This window comes from Drosophila willistoni, unplaced genomic scaffold (genome assembly GCF_018902025.1).
Source record: "Drosophila willistoni isolate 14030-0811.24 unplaced genomic scaffold, UCI_dwil_1.1 Seg169, whole genome shotgun sequence".
NCBI classification, from domain to species: Eukaryota; Metazoa; Arthropoda; class Insecta; order Diptera; family Drosophilidae; genus Drosophila; species Drosophila willistoni.
The window spans coordinates 5,396,374-5,416,581 of NW_025814128.1; positions in this window are offsets into that span (position 1 = coordinate 5,396,374).

The window sequence follows — 20,208 nt, forward strand, 5'->3', positions numbered from 1 at the left end:
TATACAATGCAAACTCTTCAACGTTTGTCTGCGTTTTCAAATTCACAGATTCGTAATTTCTGCGGACATCGTCAAAACGTTCAGACAGATTTTGGTGGCCCCTGACCATCAGAATTTTCAACGAATCCTTTGGAGAGAAGACCCTGAGGAACCATTGAAGCATTACAAGTTGACCACAGTCACCTATGGCACGGCATGTGCACCGTTTCTGGCAGTTAGAGTGCTGAAACAACTGGCAACTAATCACGAAGACGAGTATCCAAGGGCGGCTAGGATACTTTTGGAGGATTTCTACGTTGATGACGTACTGACAGGAGCCATGAATGAAGCTCATGGATGGAGCTCACGGGCACAATTGGAGCTAAGCAAATGGGTCTCGAATAGTAAACGATTTGCCAGCAACGAGGGAAATGAAATCGATTTCTCAAGGATGGCAGCAAAGGTGCTTGGGCTGCCTTGGCGTCCTGGAGAAGACGTCCTAACATATAAGTGTTGTCTGACACGGCACGCATCTTTGAACAGCAGAACTTGAGTTCAAAACCAAAATCTTGAGAACCATTTCCAAGGATATTGAGGACTCCCCATTTGAGGTACTACTCGAAAGAACATCATCTTGGATCAGACTGGTTCTAGTGGTCGCATATGTATTCCGCTTCGTTCATCGAATCAAATCAAGCAAGTCTAAATATTCAGGCCTCCTAAAGTTCGATGAAATTACCAGAGCAAGGAAGTTTTGCCTACGATAGGCACAGGAAGCAGTCTTTGGAGCGACGATCAACTTTAAGCAAACTATCTCCCTTCGTTTACGAAGATCGAATTATACGTGTGGGTGGACGTTTGGAAAAGTCGCAATGCACATGCCTGCACATGCCAAGCATCCAGTAGTTTTGCCGAAACACCATCGCCTCGTGGAATTGCTGCTGAAACATGAGCTGAAAAGTCTATCTTCATCCAGGAGTTTCAGCAATGTTTGTAATAATTCGCCAGAAATATTGGATCATTGGCGCACGAAAACTTATTCGACGTATCACACATGAGTGTTTAAACTGTTTTAGACAGCGCCATCACACAGCACATCAGTTTATGGCCAATTTACCGGCTGTTCGAGTGCGACAAGCCTTTCCATTTGAGCATACTGGTTGCGATTATGCCGGACCTATCTTGCTGAAGGTTCACAAGGGAAGAAACCCCAGGAAGGAAAAGGGCTACATTTGCCTGTTTGTATGTATGGTTACTTCAGCTCTGCATCTGGAGCTGGCCACTGATCTCAGCACGGACACCTTCTTGGCGGCATTAAAACGTTTTGTGGCTCGTCGTGGAAAATGCTCCCAAATGTATAGCGTTAACGGTCGTAACTTTGTTTGTACAGCTTCTCGCTTCACGCGAGCACAATGACGTCGTTTCGAAAGCCCTTGCGGATCAAGGTATCAAATGGAATTTTATTCCCCCATATTCACCCTACTGGGGTGTTAAGTGGGAGTCGGCAGTACGCTCGGTTAAGCTGCATTTGCGACGTGTAATAGAAACCAACGTCCTCACCTTTGAGCAGATGCACACACCTCTCTCGCAAATAGAATCTGTCGTTAATTCTCGACCATTGTGCGCAGCATCGGATACTGAAATCGCCTACCTGTCACCGGCACATCTTTTAATTGGCAGAACATATACAGCAGTTCCTGAAGACAGCTATTTGCAGATTCCGACTAATCGATTGAGCTACTGGCAGCATGTTCAAGCAATGCTTCAAGGATTTTGGAAGCGTTGGCATCAAGAATACTTGACATCGCTGCAACAGCGCCCAAAATGGACCACCAAGTTACCAAACATTGCGATCGGTAATCTTGTACTGATCAAGGACTCTAACGCGCCTCCATCGGCATGGCTCTTAGAACGGGTAACTCAGGTGTTCACAGGAGATGATGGCCTCGTTAGAGCGGTTCAGGTTCTCACCAAATCAGGAGAAGTCACTCGCCCTATCACAAAGATTGCAGCCCTACCGGGTTCAGAAACGGAGTTTCAGGGGGGGGCGGGATGTTGAGGAACCAATTGTCATATAACTTACATTGCTATACGCAGCAAGGCAAAGACTCATGAATGATCCTGCACATCTCACACTGCTTTTGTTTTTGTATTTTTTCTTAAGTTTTCTAGAATATACTGGCGCCAGTCTGGTATGCTCTGTCTCTGTCACTCTTTATAAACCTATATGACCTGCGTGGTTACGTAAGAATTGAAAATTTAGTAATAAGCAAGCAAACGAACGATCAAGACGTGTTCTGGCAGTGGCAGACACAGTTGAGTAACATTGAAGTAAATATAAAGTTAAGTTCTTATGAGATATTAAACACAGTGGTTTATTGTTCATCATCTTTATAAGAATTTATTTTTTTTGCTAGTGTACTCCATTCCATTGTTCAATGAAACAATTGAGCTTCTAGCGGTGCATGCGCAGCATCAATATGTCTGTTGTTCCCAGTATTGGGTGTGTTTCGCTGATACTCTTTATTACCCCATAGGGTAATGTGCTTAACACGATGCCCTTTTCGATTTTTGTACAACCGAATAAAACACAAAACTCTGGAATGTGTCAATGTATTCGTTTTCGAAATAATATATTGTAATAAATTCTCTATGCTTTTGCAATATTATCAATGAGTTTAACCTGAAATCTGGGTGCTTACTATAAATGTTTTCAATAATTTCTGTCATATAGTGTTTTGTCATATAGTGTTTTAATTGTTTTTAAATCCTGTCTAGATTATTGGCTCTGCTTATATATTTTTTCTTTATTAGTTTGTTATGTTTGAAGTAAAGGGTCAATAGAAATTGACGTACTGACACTATAGTTAGTATAAGCAGTAGCAGCCATAGTGAGTGTTTAAACTGTTTTAGACAGCGCCATCACACAGCAAATCAGTTTATGGCCAATTTACCGGCTGTTCGAGTGCGACAAGCCTTTCCATTTGAGCATACTGGATGCGATTATGCTGGACCTATCTTGTTGAAGGTTCACAAGGGACGAAACCCCAGGAAGGAAAAGGGCTACATTTGCCTGTTTGTATGTATGGTTACTTCAGCTCTTCATCTGAAGTTATGAGCCGGGTTTTGAAAAACCTCAACATTTTTTCCATCCATGTCACTTTCGCAGTTTTTCAACACGATGTTTGGTACGCGAATATACAATGCGATTATTAACGTTGGTGTCTGTCCAAAAACTGCAGAACGTCTAACGAACATGATTTACACGGATCAAACTACTATTCAATACCGCATTTCAAAAATATTTGAGAATGACATAACTGGGCCAGGGGCACAACTACATATTAAGAAAATATGGTTTGTTTGAGTTAAAATGCAGTACAAAAATGTCTTATAGTAATATTTATAGGCTAAATTTATGAGCCCTTCAGTGGCGTGATCGATATTAATGTGATTTGATTGGCCCGAATTTTAATGCTGAATTAGCGTTCTGACGCTTTTGATTTTTAGGGGGACAATTTGTTGAGGAACCAATTGTCATTTAACTTACATTTCATTTAACTGTCCAAGGAATTCTGCAACAAATGCACAATCAACAGCAACAACTACAGCTCCAGATGCAGCGTCAAATGGAGCACCAGCAACTGCAGATGCAATGTCAAATGGAGCAGCAGCAACTATTGGTTGAGAGATTGCTCTCGCCACAGCAATATTCGTCTTCGTCAGGCTCACAGTCGGTTGCAACGCTGGCAACAAGACATTGTGAGTTACCCAAAATCAACATCAAGTCCTTCGGTGGAGATTACAAGGAATGGCATGAAAGCATTCAAGGACCTGTTTGAGAGTACGATTCATGGAAAGACAACACTGACGAATATCCAGAAGTTTCATCACTTGAAGTCATGCGTCATAGGAGAAGCAGCGATACTCATCCAGCATTTGCCTGTAGTGGATGCTAATTACGAGGTTGCATGGAAATCGTTGAATGATCGCTACGAAAACCCCTGTTATTTGGTGAATTTGCTGATACATTCACCGCCTTGCCAAAAGCTGTTGGGCAAAACTTATCATCGCTACGCGCTCTGACTTGCGGAGCCAGTGATGTTATTCGGGCTTTAGACGCTTCAGGACACACGGGCCCTGACTGTTGGCTCATATACTTGCTCATCAACAAGGTTGATGAGACTACCCGACGTGAATGGATCGACAAAAGCCAGGATATTGAAAATCCTACCGTTGAAGAGTTGATCATGTAACGATCAAACCGAGGGATGAAAAAGGAAAGGAAAAGGAAAAATCTTGACTGTCAAGCAACGTTACACCTTTGCGAAGGAGAAATATATGTGTTTTCATTGTTTGAGGACTGGAAAGGGAGTAAGCGCTTGTGGCTCGAAGTCTTCCTGCAAGTATTGAAAGCGCAGCCATCATTCTATGCTGCATTCTGAAGGCTATTCTACACACCATAATAGCGCAGAGGAGCACCAAGGCAACTCAGGCCAGGCTTCTGAGGAGGCACCAGTGGCATCAGCGATAGCAACGATTAATGTTACCAGACCCAGTAATCCGAATGGCCAACGAAGAAGCACTCTACCTACTGCATTGGTACACGTAAATTCTTAAGGAGCTTTGCTTACGTGCCGTATTTTATTGGATAGCGCCTCAGACTTGTCATTCATTCGTTGGGGCTTGCACGTTCGCCATTTCGATTTGCCAGAGGTTTCTGCTCTCTTCAGATGATGTCTCGTGTGTCGAGTCATTGCATCGATATTAAAGCTCACATTTTAGGAAAGATCACCTCACCATTGGCACGTGAAAATATTGATGCTTTATTACTGTCGGTATTTAATGGATACCGAATGGCTGACCCTGACTTCAGAACTAACGCTTCAATCGACATTTTGCTGGGCAATGATTACATATGGTTAGTTCTCACCGGTGAGAAGTTATGCGATGGTCAAGGGCACCCTATTGCAGTTAAGACCATATTTGGATGGGTAATCACATCGGTGTACACTACAAGATTGCAAACATCATCTACGTCATTGCTGACTACGGTTAATATAGATGGATAGATGGTAGGAACAAAACCCAAAATTTGCGGATACATTTCAAGGAGCGAGATCGCGCTTTCTCGCAGTCGAGCGTCGTCTATATTTTAAGCTTGAAGTTAAAATATTCTCAGTTTATGAGAGAGTATATCCAGCTGGGTCACATTAAGGAAGTAGCTGCAGACAAAGCCACAAACGTATGTAAGAAGTCATTCTATATGCCACACCATCCAGTCATAGGTGCCAAGCCGCAGCTTACGTGCAGGTGCTGTTCGATGGATCATTTCAAGATCGGGATGGACGATCTCTTAACGACGCACTTCACATTTGCCCATGTATACAATGCAAACTCTTCAACGTTTGTCTGCGTTTTCAAATTCACAGATTCGTAATTTCTGCGGACATCGTCAAAACGTTCAGACAGATTTTGGTGGCCCCTGACCATCAGAATTTTCAACGAATCCTTTGGAGAGAAGACCCTGAGGAACCATTGAAGCATTACAAGTTGACCACAGTCACCTATGGCACGGCATGTGCACCGTTTGTGGCACGAATACGAGTTTCCAAGGGCGCCTAGCATACTTTTGGAGAATTTCTACGACGATGACGTACTGACAGGAGCCATGAATGAACAGGAGCTGCTCGACATTAAGGAAGAGCTGGTACTCCTTATGTCACGGGCACAATTTGAGCTAAGCAAATGGGTCTCGAATAGTAAACGAATCGCCAGCAACGAGGGAAATGAAATCGATTTCTCAAGGATGGCAGCAAAGGTGCTTGGGCTGCATTGGCATCCTGGAGAAGGCGTCCGAACATATAAGGTTCCATTATCGGAACATATAACTTGTACGAAGCGACAAGTGCTTCCTGACACGGCACGCTTCTTTGAACAGCAGAACTTGAGTTTAAAACCAAAATCTTGACAACCATTTCCAAGGATATTGAGGACTCCCCATTTGAGGTACTACTCGAAAGAACATCATCTTGGATCAGACTGGTTCGAGTGGTCGTATATGTATTCCGCTTCGTTCATCGAATCAAATCAAGCAAGTCTAAATATTCAGAACCTCTAAAGTTCGATGAAATTACCAGAGCAAGGAAGTTTTGCCTACCACAGGCACAAAATCAATTCAATGACGATACAAAGCTGCTTTTGAGGAAGCAGTCTTTGGAGCGACGATCAACTTTAAGCAAACTATCTTCCTTCGTTTACGAAGATGGAATTATACGTGTGGGTGGACGTTTGGAAAAGTCGCCATTGCCTGCACATGCCAAGCATCCAGTAGTTTTGTCGAAACACCATCGCCTCGAGGAATTGCTGCTGAAACATGAGCTGAAAAGTCAATCTTCATCCAGGAGTTTCAGCAATGTTTGTAATAATTCGCCAGAAATATTGCATCATTGGCGCACGAAATCTTATTCGACGTGCATCACACATGAGTGTTTAAACTGTTTTAGACAGCGCCATCACACAGCACATCAGTTTATGGCCAATTTACTGGCTGTTCGAGTGCGACAAGCCTTTCCATTTGAGCATACTGGTTGCGATTATGCCGGACCTATCTTGCTGAAGGTTCACAAGGGAAGAAACCCCAGGAAGGAAAAGGGCTACATTTGCCTGTTTGTATGTATGGTTACTTCAGCTCTTCATCTGAAGTTATAAGCCGGGTTTTGAAAAACCTCAACATTTCAACACGATGTTTGGTACGCGAAGATACAATGCGATTATTAACGTTGGTGTCTGTCCAAAAACTGCAGAACGTCTAACGAACATGATTTACACGGATCAAACTACTATTCAATACCGCATTTCAAAAATATTTGAGAATGACATAACTGGGCCAGGGGCACAACTACATATTAAGAAAATATGGTTTGTTTGAGTTAAAATGCAGTACAAAAATGTCTTATAGTAATATTTATAGGCTAAATTTATGAGCCCTTCAGTGGCGTGATCGATATTAATGTGATTTGATTGGCCCGAATTTTAATGCTGAATTAGCGTTCTGACGCTTTTGATTTTTAGGGGGACAATTTGTTGAGGAACCAATTGTCATTTAACTTACATTTCATTTAACTGTCCAAGGAATTCTGCAACAAATGCACAATCAACAGCAACAACTACAGCTCCAGATGCAGCGTCAAATGGAGCACCAGCAACTGCAGATGCAATGTCAAATGGAGCAGCAGCAACTATTGGTTGAGAGATTGCTCTCGCCACAGCAATATTCGTCTTCGTCAGGCTCACAGTCGGTTGCAACGCTGGCAACAAGACATTGTGAGTTACCCAAAATCAACATCAAGCCCTTCGGTGGAGATAACAAGGAATGGCATGAAAGCATTCAAGGACCTGTTTGAGAGTACGATTCATGGAAAGACAACACTGACGAATATCCAGAAGTTTCATCATTTGAAGTCATGCGTCATAGGAGAAGCAGCGATACTCATCCAGCATTTGCCTGTAGTGGATGCTAATTACGAGGTTGCATAGAAATCGTTGAGTGATCGCTACGAAAACCCCTGTTATTTGGTGAATTTGCTGATGGATACATTCACCGCCTTGCCAAAGGCTGTTGGGCAAAACTCATCATCACTACGCGCTCTGACTTGCGGAACCAGTGACGTTATTCGGGCTTTAGACGCTTCAGGACAAACGGGCCCTGACTGTTGGCTCATGTGAATGGATCGACAAAAGCCAGGATATTGAAAATCCTACCGTTGAAGAGTTGATCATGTAACGATCAAACCGAGGGATGAAAAAGGAAAGGAAAAGGAAAACACGCACCATGCTTGCCATTACAGGTAATTGTATTAAATGTCATAGTACTGAGCACATACTGTCGGCTTGTCCTCAATTCCAGAGCTTGACTGACAAGCAACGTTACACCTTTGCGAAGGAGAAATATATGTGTTTTCATTGTTTGAGGACTGGAAAGGGAGTAAGCGCTTGTGGCTCGAAGTCTTCCTGCAAGTATTGAAAGCGCAGGGTTTTGAAAAACCTCAACATTTTTTCCTCAGTTCCGGGAAATGAAAAATTAAGAAGTTTAACATTTAAATATTAACCTAACGCAACTTTTTTCCAAAGAAAGTATGTTAACTTGAGTTACTCAAAAAATTTCAAAACAGATTTAATCTGGATATCTTTTTTTAGGCCGAAGAAAAGTGGCCCAGTTATGAGTGACCTTAAGAAATTCACTGAAAATAAGAAAATATGAAAGGAATGTCACACGAATTGTTGTGATTTTAATGGTTTATTTATTATGAACGCCTTCAATGGCAAAAACAATGAAAAACACAAAAGAAACTGGCCTCCAATGGCCATAAATGATTACGATTTTTATTCTTCGTCGTCCATGTCACTTTCGCAGTTTTTCAACACGATGTTTGGTACGCGTATATACAATGCGATGATTAACGTTGGTGTCTATCCAAAAACTGCAGAACGTCTAACGAAAATACTTTACAGGGATCAAACTACTATTCAATACCGCATTTCAAAAATATTTGAGAATGACATAACTGGGCCAGGGCCACAACTACATATTAAGAAAATATGGTTTGTTTGAGTTAAAATGCAGTACAAAAATGTCTTATAGTAATATTTATAGGCTAAATTTATGAGCCCTTCAGTGGCGTGATCGATATTAATGTGATTTGATTGGCCCGAATTTTAATGCTGAATTAGCGTTCTGACGCTTTTGATTTTTAGGGGGACAATTTGTTGAGGAACCAATTGTCATTTAACTTACATTTCATTTAACTGTCCAAGGAATTCTGCAACAAATGCACAATCAACAGCAACAACTACAGCTCCAGATGAAGCGTCAAATGGAGCACCAGCAACTGCAGATGCAATGTCAAATGGAGCAGCAGCAACTATTGGTTGAGAGATTGCTCTCGCCACAGCAATATTCGTCTTCGTCAGGCTCACAGTCGGTTGCAACGCTGGCAACAAGACATTGTGAGTTACCCAAAATCAACATCAAGCCCTTCGGTGGAGATTACAAGGAATGGCATGAAAGCATTCAAGGACCTGTTTGAGAGTACGATTCATGGAAAGACAACACTGACGAATATCCAGAAGTTTCATCACTTGAAGTCATGCGTAATGATCGCTACGTAAACCCCTGTTATTTGGTGAATTTGCTGATGGATACATTCACCGCCTTGCCAAAAGCTGTTGGGCAAAACTCATCATCGCTACGCGATCTGACTTGCGGAGCCAGTGATGTTATTCGGGCTTTAGACGCTTCAGGACACACGGGCCCTGACTGTTGGCTCATATACTTGCTCATCAACAAGGTTGATGATGCTACCCGACGTGAATGGATCGACAAAAGCCAGGATATTGAAAATCCTACCGTTGAAGAGTTGATCATGTAACGATCAAACCGAGGGATGAAAAAGGAAAGGAAAAGGAAAACACGCACCATGCTTGCCATTACAGGTAATTGTATTAAATGTCATAGTACTGAGCACATACTGTCGGCTTGTCCTCAATTCCAGAGCTTGACTGACAAGCAACGTTACACCTTTGCGAAGGAGAAATATATGTGTTTTCATTGTTTGAGGACTGGAAAGGGAGTAAGCGCTTGTGGCTCGAAGTCTTCCTGCAAGTATTGAAAGCGCAGGGTTTTGAAAAACCTCAACATTTTTTCCTCAGTTCCGGGAAATGAAAAATTAAGAAGTTTAACATTTAAATATTAACCTAACGCAACTTTTTTCCAAAGAAAGTATCAAGAAATTCACTGAAAATAAGAAAATATGAAAGGAATGTCACACGAATTGTTGTGATTTTAATGGTTTATTTATTATGAACGCCTTCAATGGCAAAAACAATGAAAAACACAAAAGAAACTGGCCTCCAATGGCCATAAATGATTACGATTTTTATTCTTCGTCGTCCATGTCACTTTCGCAGTTTTTCAACACGATGTTTGGTACGCGAAGATACAATGCGATTATTAACGTTGGTGTCTGTCCAAAAACTGCAGAACGTCTAACGAACATGATTTACACGGATCAAACTACTATTCAATACCGCATTTCAAAAATATTTGAGAATGACATAACTGGGCCAGGGGCACAACTACATATTAAGAAAATATGGTTTGTTTGAGTTAAAATGCAGTACAAAAATGTCTTATAGTAATATTTATAGGCTAAATTTATGAGCCCTTCAGTGGCGTGATCGATATTAATGTGATTTGATTGGCCCGAATTTTAATGCTGAATTAGCGTTCTGACGCTTTTGATTTTTAGGGGGACAATTTGTTGAGGAACCAATTGTCATTAAACTTACATTTCATTTAACTGTCCAAGGAATTCTGCAACAAATGCACAATCAACAGCAACAACTACAGCTCCAGATGCAGCGTCAAATGGAGCACCAGCAACTGCAGATGCAATGTCAAATGGAGCAGCAGCAACTATTGGTTGAGAGATTGCTCTCGCCACAGCAATATTCGTCTTCGTCAGGCTTACAGTCGGTTGCAACGCTGGCAACAAGACATTGTGAGTTACCCAAAATCAACATCAAGTCCTTCGGTGGAGATTACAAGGAATGGCATGAAAGCATTCAAGGACCTGTTTGAGAGTACGATTCATGGAAAGACAACACTGACGAATATCCAGAAGTTTCATCACTTGAAGTCATGCGTCATAGGAGAAGCAGCGATACTCATCCAGCATTTGCCTGTAGTGGATGCTAATTACGAGGTTGCATGGAAATCGTTGAGTGATCGCTACGAAAACCCCTGTTATTTGGTGAATTTGCTGATACATTCACCGCCTTGCCAAAAGCTGTTGGGCAAAACTTATCATCGCTACGCGCTCTGACTTGCGGAGCCAGTGATGTTATTCGGGCTTTAGACGCTTCAGGACACACGGGCCCTGACTGTTGGCTCATATACTTGCTCATCAACAAGGTTGATGAGACTACCCGACGTGAATGGATCGACAAAAGCCAGGATATTGAAAATCCTACCGTTGAAGAGTTGATCATGTAACGATCAAACCGAGGGATGAAAAAGGAAAGGAAAAGGAAAAATCTTGACTGTCAAGCAACGTTACACCTTTGCGAAGGAGAAATATATGTGTTTTCATTGTTTGAGGACTGGAAAGGGAGTAAGCGCTTGTGGCTCGAAGTCTTCCTGCAAGTATTGAAAGCGCAGCCATCATTCTATGCTGCATTCTGAAGGCTATTCTACACACCATAATAGCGCAGAGGAGCACCAAGGCAACTCAGGCCAGGCTTCTGAGGAGGCACCAGTGGCATCAGCGATAGCAACGATTAATGTTACCAGACCCAGTAATCCGAATGGCCAACGAAGAAGCACTCTACCTACTGCATTGGTACACGTAAATTCTTAAGGAGCTTTGCTTACGTGCCGTATTTTATTGGATAGCGCCTCAGACTTGTCATTCATTCGTTGGGGCTTGCACGTTCGCCATTTCGATTTGCCAGAGGTTTCTGCTCTCTTCAGATGATGTCTCGTGTGTCGAGTCATTGCATCGATATTAAAGCTCACATTTTAGGAAAGATCACCTCACCATTGGCACGTGAAAATATTGATGCTTTATTACTGTCGGTATTTAATGGATACCGAATGGCTGACCCTGACTTCAGAACTAACGCTTCAATCGACATTTTGCTGGGCAATGATTACATATGGTTAGTTCTCACCGGTGAGAAGTTATGCGATGGTCAAGGGCACCCTATTGCAGTTAAGACCATATTTGGATGGGTAATCACATCGGTGTACACTACAAGATTGCAAACATCATCTATGTCATTGCTGACTACGGTTAATATAGATGGATAGATGGTAGGAACAAAACCCAAAATTTGCGGATACATTTCAAGGAGCGAGATCGCGCTTTCTCGCAGTCGAGCGTCGTCTATATTTTAAGCTTGAAGTTAAAATATTCTCAGTTTATGAGAGAGTATATCCAGCTGGGTCACATTAAGGAAGTAGCTGCAGACAAAGCCACAAACGTATGTAAGAAGTCATTCTATATGCCACACCATCCAGTCATAGGTGCCAAGCCGCAGCTTACGTGCAGGTGCTGTTCGATGGATCATTTCAAGATCGGGATGGACGATCTCTTAACGACGCACTTCACATTTGCCCATGTATACAATGCAAACTCTTCAACGTTTGTCTGCGTTTTCAAATTCACAGATTCGTAATTTCTGCGGACATCGTCAAAACGTTCAGACAGATTTTGGTGGCCCCTGACCATCAGAATTTTCAACGAATCCTTTGGAGAGAAGACCCTGAGGAACCATTGAAGCATTACAAGTTGACCACAGTCACCTATGGCACGGCATGTGCACCGTTTCTGGCAGTTAGAGTGCTGAAACAACTGGCAACTAATCACGAAGACGAGTATCCAAGGGCGGCTAGGATACTTTTGGAGGATTTCTACGTTGATGACGTACTGACAGGAGCCATGAATGAAGCTCATGGATGGAGCTCACGGGCACAATTGGAGCTAAGCAAATGGGTCTCGAATAGTAAACGATTTGCCAGCAACGAGGGAAATGAAATCGATTTCTCAAGGATGGCAGCAAAGGTGCTTGGGCTGCCTTGGCGTCCTGGAGAAGACGTCCTAACATATAAGTGTTGTCTGACACGGCACGCATCTTTGAACAGCAGAACTTGAGTTCAAAACCAAAATCTTGAGAACCATTTCCAAGGATATTGAGGACTCCCCATTTGAGGTACTACTCGAAAGAACATCATCTTGGATCAGACTGGTTCTAGTGGTCGCATATGTATTCCGCTTCGTTCATCGAATCAAATCAAGCAAGTCTAAATATTCAGGCCTCCTAAAGTTCGATGAAATTACCAGAGCAAGGAAGTTTTGCCTACGATAGGCACAGGAAGCAGTCTTTGGAGCGACGATCAACTTTAAGCAAACTATCTCCCTTCGTTTACGAAGATCGAATTATACGTGTGGGTGGACGTTTGGAAAAGTCGCAATGCACATGCCTGCACATGCCAAGCATCCAGTAGTTTTGCCGAAACACCATCGCCTCGTGGAATTGCTGCTGAAACATGAGCTGAAAAGTCTATCTTCATCCAGGAGTTTCAGCAATGTTTGTAATAATTCGCCAGAAATATTGGATCATTGGCGCACGAAAACTTATTCGACGTATCACACATGAGTGTTTAAACTGTTTTAGACAGCGCCATCACACAGCACATCAGTTTATGGCCAATTTACCGGCTGTTCGAGTGCGACAAGCCTTTCCATTTGAGCATACTGGTTGCGATTATGCCGGACCTATCTTGCTGAAGGTTCACAAGGGAAGAAACCCCAGGAAGGAAAAGGGCTACATTTGCCTGTTTGTATGTATGGTTACTTCAGCTCTGCATCTGGAGCTGGCCACTGATCTCAGCACGGACACCTTCTTGGCGGCATTAAAACGTTTTGTGGCTCGTCGTGGAAAATGCTCCCAAATGTATAGCGTTAACGGTCGTAACTTTGTTTGTACAGCTTCTCGCTTCACGCGAGCACAATGACGTCGTTTCGAAAGCCCTTGCGGATCAAGGTATCAAATGGAATTTTATTCCCCATATTCACCCTACTGGGGTGTTAAGTGGGAGTCGGCAGTACGCTCGGTTAAGCTGCATTTGCGACGTGTAATAGAAACCAACGTCCTCACCTTTGAGCAGATGCACACACCTCTCTCGCAAATAGAATCTGTCGTTAATTCTCGACCATTGTGCGCAGCATCGGATACTGAAATCGCCTACCTGTCACCGGCACATCTTTTAATTGGCAGAACATATACAGCAGTTCCTGAAGACAGCTATTTGCAGATTCCGACTAATCGATTGAGCTACTGGCAGCATGTTCAAGCAATGCTTCAAGGATTTTGGAAGCGTTGGCATCAAGAATACTTGACATCGCTGCAACAGCGCCCAAAATGGACCACCAAGTTACCAAACATTGCGATCGGTAATCTTGTACTGATCAAGGACTCTAACGCGCCTCCATCGGCATGGCTCTTAGAACGGGTAACTCAGGTGTTCACAGGAGATGATGGCCTCGTTAGAGCGGTTCAGGTTCTCACCAAATCAGGAGAAGTCACTCGCCCTATCACAAAGATTGCAGCCCTACCGGGTTCAGAAACGGAGTTTCAGGGGGGGGCGGGATGTTGAGGAACCAATTGTCATATAACTTACATTGCTATACGCAGCAAGGCAAAGACTCATGAATGATCCTGCACATCTCACACTGCTTTTGTTTTTGTATTTTTTCTTAAGTTTTCTAGAATATACTGGCGCCAGTCTGGTATGCTCTGTCTCTGTCACTCTTTATAAACCTATATGACCTGCGTGGTTACGTAAGAATTGAAAATTTAGTAATAAGCAAGCAAACGAACGATCAAGACGTGTTCTGGCAGTGGCAGACACAGTTGAGTAACATTGAAGTAAATATAAAGTTAAGTTCTTATGAGATATTAAACACAGTGGTTTATTGTTCATCATCTTTATAAGAATTTATTTTTTTTGCTAGTGTACTCCATTCCATTGTTCAATGAAACAATTGAGCTTCTAGCGGTGCATGCGCAGCATCAATATGTCTGTTGTTCCCAGTATTGGGTGTGTTTCGCTGATACTCTTTATTACCCCATAGGGTAATGTGCTTAACACGATGCCCTTTTCGATTTTTGTACAACCGAATAAAACACAAAACTCTGGAATGTGTCAATGTATTCGTTTTCGAAATAATATATTGTAATAAATTCTCTATGCTTTTGCAATATTATCAATGAGTTTAACCTGAAATCTGGGTGCTTACTATAAATGTTTTCAATAATTTCTGTCATATAGTGTTTTGTCATATAGTGTTTTAATTGTTTTTAAATCCTGTCTAGATTATTGGCTCTGCTTATATATTTTTTCTTTATTAGTTTGTTATGTTTGAAGTAAAGGGTCAATAGAAATTGACGTACTGACACTATAGTTAGTATAAGCAGTAGCAGCCATAGTGAGTGTTTAAACTGTTTTAGACAGCGCCATCACACAGCAAATCAGTTTATGGCCAATTTACCGGCTGTTCGAGTGCGACAAGCCTTTCCATTTGAGCATACTGGATGCGATTATGCTGGACCTATCTTGTTGAAGGTTCACAAGGGACGAAACCCCAGGAAGGAAAAGGGCTACATTTGCCTGTTTGTATGTATGGTTACTTCAGCTCTTCATCTGAAGTTATGAGCCGGGTTTTGAAAAACCTCAACATTTTTTCCATCCATGTCACTTTCGCAGTTTTTCAACACGATGTTTGGTACGCGAATATACAATGCGATTATTAACGTTGGTGTCTGTCCAAAAACTGCAGAACGTCTAACGAACATGATTTACACGGATCAAACTACTATTCAATACCGCATTTCAAAAATATTTGAGAATGACATAACTGGGCCAGGGGCACAACTACATATTAAGAAAATATGGTTTGTTTGAGTTAAAATGCAGTACAAAAATGTCTTATAGTAATATTTATAGGCTAAATTTATGAGCCCTTCAGTGGCGTGATCGATATTAATGTGATTTGATTGGCCCGAATTTTAATGCTGAATTAGCGTTCTGACGCTTTTGATTTTTAGGGGGACAATTTGTTGAGGAACCAATTGTCATTTAACTTACATTTCATTTAACTGTCCAAGGAATTCTGCAACAAATGCACAATCAACAGCAACAACTACAGCTCCAGATGCAGCGTCAAATGGAGCACCAGCAACTGCAGATGCAATGTCAAATGGAGCAGCAGCAACTATTGGTTGAGAGATTGCTCTCGCCACAGCAATATTCGTCTTCGTCAGGCTCACAGTCGGTTGCAACGCTGGCAACAAGACATTGTGAGTTACCCAAAATCAACATCAAGTCCTTCGGTGGAGATTACAAGGAATGGCATGAAAGCATTCAAGGACCTGTTTGAGAGTACGATTCATGGAAAGACAACACTGACGAATATCCAGAAGTTTCATCACTTGAAGTCATGCGTCATAGGAGAAGCAGCGATACTCATCCAGCATTTGCCTGTAGTGGATGCTAATTACGAGGTTGCATGGAAATCGTTGAATGATCGCTACGAAAACCCCTGTTATTTGGTGAATTTGCTGATACATTCACCGCCTTGCCAAAAGCTGTTGGGCAAAACTTATCATCGCTACGCGCTCTGACTTGCGGAGCCAGTGATGTTATTCGGGCTTTAGACGCTTCAGGACACACGGGCCCTGACTGTTGGCTCATATACTTGCTCATCAACAAGGTTGATGAGACTACCCGACGTGAATGGATCGACAAAAGCCAGGATATTGAAAATCCTACCGTTGAAGAGTTGATCATGTAACGATCAAACCGAGGGATGAAAAAGGAAAGGAAAAGGAAAAATCTTGACTGTCAAGCAACGTTACACCTTTGCGAAGGAGAAATATATGTGTTTTCATTGTTTGAGGACTGGAAAGGGAGTAAGCGCTTGTGGCTCGAAGTCTTCCTGCAAGTATTGAAAGCGCAGCCATCATTCTATGCTGCATTCTGAAGGCTATTCTACACACCATAATAGCGCAGAGGAGCACCAAGGCAACTCAGGCCAGGCTTCTGAGGAGGCACCAGTGGCATCAGCGATAGCAACGATTAATGTTACCAGACCCAGTAATCCGAATGGCCAACGAAGAAGCACTCTACCTACTGCATTGGTACACGTAAATTCTTAAGGAGCTTTGCTTACGTGCCGTATTTTATTGGATAGCGCCTCAGACTTGTCATTCATTCGTTGGGGCTTGCACGTTCGCCATTTCGATTTGCCAGAGGTTTCTGCTCTCTTCAGATGATGTCTCGTGTGTCGAGTCATTGCATCGATATTAAAGCTCACATTTTAGGAAAGATCACCTCACCATTGGCACGTGAAAATATTGATGCTTTATTACTGTCGGTATTTAATGGATACCGAATGGCTGACCCTGACTTCAGAACTAACGCTTCAATCGACATTTTGCTGGGCAATGATTACATATGGTTAGTTCTCACCGGTGAGAAGTTATGCGATGGTCAAGGGCACCCTATTGCAGTTAAGACCATATTTGGATGGGTAATCACATCGGTGTACACTACAAGATTGCAAACATCATCTACGTCATTGCTGACTACGGTTAATATAGATGGATAGATGGTAGGAACAAAACCCAAAATTTGCGGATACATTTCAAGGAGCGAGATCGCGCTTTCTCGCAGTCGAGCGTCGTCTATATTTTAAGCTTGAAGTTAAAATATTCTCAGTTTATGAGAGAGTATATCCAGCTGGGTCACATTAAGGAAGTAGCTGCAGACAAAGCCACAAACGTATGTAAGAAGTCATTCTATATGCCACACCATCCAGTCATAGGTGCCAAGCAGCAGCTTACGTGCAGGTGCTGTTCGATGGATCATTTCAAGATCGGGATGGACGATCTCTTAACGACGCACTTCACATTTGCCCATGTATACAATGCAAACTCTTCAACGTTTGTCTGCGTTTTCAAATTCACAGATTCGTAATTTCTGCGGACATCGTCAAAACGTTCAGACAGATTTTGGTGGCCCCTGACCATCAGAATTTTCAACGAATCCTTTGGAGAGAAGACCCTGAGGAACCATTGAAGCATTACAAGTTGACCACAGTCACCTATGGCACGGCATGTGCACCGTTTCTGGCAGTTAGAGTGCTGAAACAACTGGCAACTAATCACGAAGACGAGTATCCAAGGGCGGCTAGGATACTTTTGGAGGATTTCTACGTTGATGACGTACTGACAGGAGCCATGAATGAAGCTCATGGATGGAGCTCACGGGCACAATTGGAGCTAAGCAAATGGGTCTCGAATAGTAAACGATTTGCCAGCAACGAGGGAAATGAAATCGATTTCTCAAGGATGGCAGCAAAGGTGCTTGGGCTGCCTTGGCGTCCTGGAGAAGACGTCCTAACATATAAGTGTTGTCTGACACGGCACGCATCTTTGAACAGCAGAACTTGAGTTCAAAACCAAAATCTTGAGAACCATTTCCAAGGATATTGAGGACTCCCCATTTGAGGTACTACTCGAAAGAACATCATCTTGGATCAGACTGGTTCTAGTGGTCGCATATGTATTCCGCTTCGTTCATCGAATCAAATCAAGCAAGTCTAAATATTCAGGCCTCCTAAAGTTCGATGAAATTACCAGAGCAAGGAAGTTTTGCCTACGATAGGCACAGGAAGCAGTCTTTGGAGCGACGATCAACTTTAAGCAAACTATCTCCCTTCGTTTACGAAGATCGAATTATACGTGTGGGTGGACGTTTGGAAAAGTCGCAATGCACATGCCTGCACATGCCAAGCATCCAGTAGTTTTGCCGAAACACCATCGCCTCGTGGAATTGCTGCTGAAGCATGAGCTGAAAAGTCTATCTTCATCCAGGAGTTTCAGCAATGTTTGTAATAATTCGCCAGAAATATTGGATCATTGGCGCACGAAAACTTATTCGACGTATCACACATGAGTGTTTAAACTGTTTTAGACAGCGCCATCACACAGCACATCAGTTTATGGCCAATTTACCGGCTGTTCGAGTGCGACAAGCCTTTCCATTTGAGCATACTGGTTGCGATTATGCCGGACCTATCTTGCTGAAGGTTCACAAGGGAAGAAACCCCAGGAAGGAAAAGGGCTACATTTGCCTGTTTGTATGTATGGTTACTTCAGCTCTGCATCTGGAGCTGGCCACTGATCTCAGCACGGACACCTTCTTGGCGGCATTAAAACGTTTTGTGGCTCGTCGTGGAAAATGCTCCCAAATGTATAGCGTTAACGGTCGTAACTTTGTTTGTACAGCTTCTCGCTTCACGCGAGCACAATGACGTCGTTTCGAAAGCCCTTGCGGATCAAGGTATCAAATGGAATTTTATTCCCCCATATTCACCCTACTGGGGTGTTAAGTGGGAGTCGGCAGTACGCTCGGTTAAGCTGCATTTGCGACGTGTAATAGAAACCAACGTCCTCACCTTTGAGCAGATGCACACACCTCTCTCGCAAATAGAATCTGTCGTTAATTCTCGACCATTGTGCGCAGCATCGGATACTGAAATCGCCTACCTGTCACCGGCACATCTTTTAATTGGCAGAACATATACAGCAGTTCCTGAAGACAGCTATTTGCAGATTCCGACTAATCGATTGAGCTACTGGCAGCATGTTCAAGCAATGCTTCAAGGATTTTGGAAGCGTTGGCATCAAGAATACTTGACATCGCTGCAACAGCGCCCAAAATGGACCACCAAGTTACCAAACATTGCGATCGGTAATCTTGTACTGATCAAGGACTCTAACGCGCCTCCATCGGCATGGCTCTTAGAACGGGTAACTCAGGTGTTCACAGGAGATGATGGCCTCGTTAGAGCGGTTCAGGTTCTCACCAAATCAGGAGAAGTCACTCGCCCTATCACAAAGATTGCAGCCCTACCGGGTTCAGAAACGGAGTTTCAGGGGGGGGCGGGATGTTGAGGAACCAATTGTCATATAACTTACATTGCTATACGCAGCAAGGCAAAGACTCATGAATGATCCTGCACATCTCACACTGCTTTTGTTTTTGTATTTTTTCTTAAGTTTTCTAGAATATACTGGCGCCAGTCTGGTATGCTCTGTCTCTGTCACTCTTTATAAACCTATATGACCTGCGTGGTTACGTAAGAATTGAAAATTTAGTAATAAGCAAGCAAACGAACGATCAAGACGTGTTCTGGCAGTGGCAGACATAGTTGAGTAACATTGAAGTAAATATAAAGTTAAGTTCTTATGAGATATTAAACACAGTGGTTTATTGTTCATCATCTTTATAAGAATTTATTTTTTTTGCTAGTGTACTCCATTCCATTGTTCAATGAAACAATTGAGCTTCTAGCGGTGCATGCGCAGCATCAATATGTCTGTTGTTCCCAGTATTGGGTGTGTTTCGCTGATACTCTTTATTACCCCATAGGGTAATGTGCTTAACACGATGCCCTTTTCGATTTTTGTACAACCGAATAAAACACAAAACTCTGGAATGTGTCAATGTATTCGTTTTCGAAATAATATATTGTAATAAATTCTCTATGCTTTTGCAATATTATCAATGAGTTTAACCTGAAATCTGGGTGCTTACTA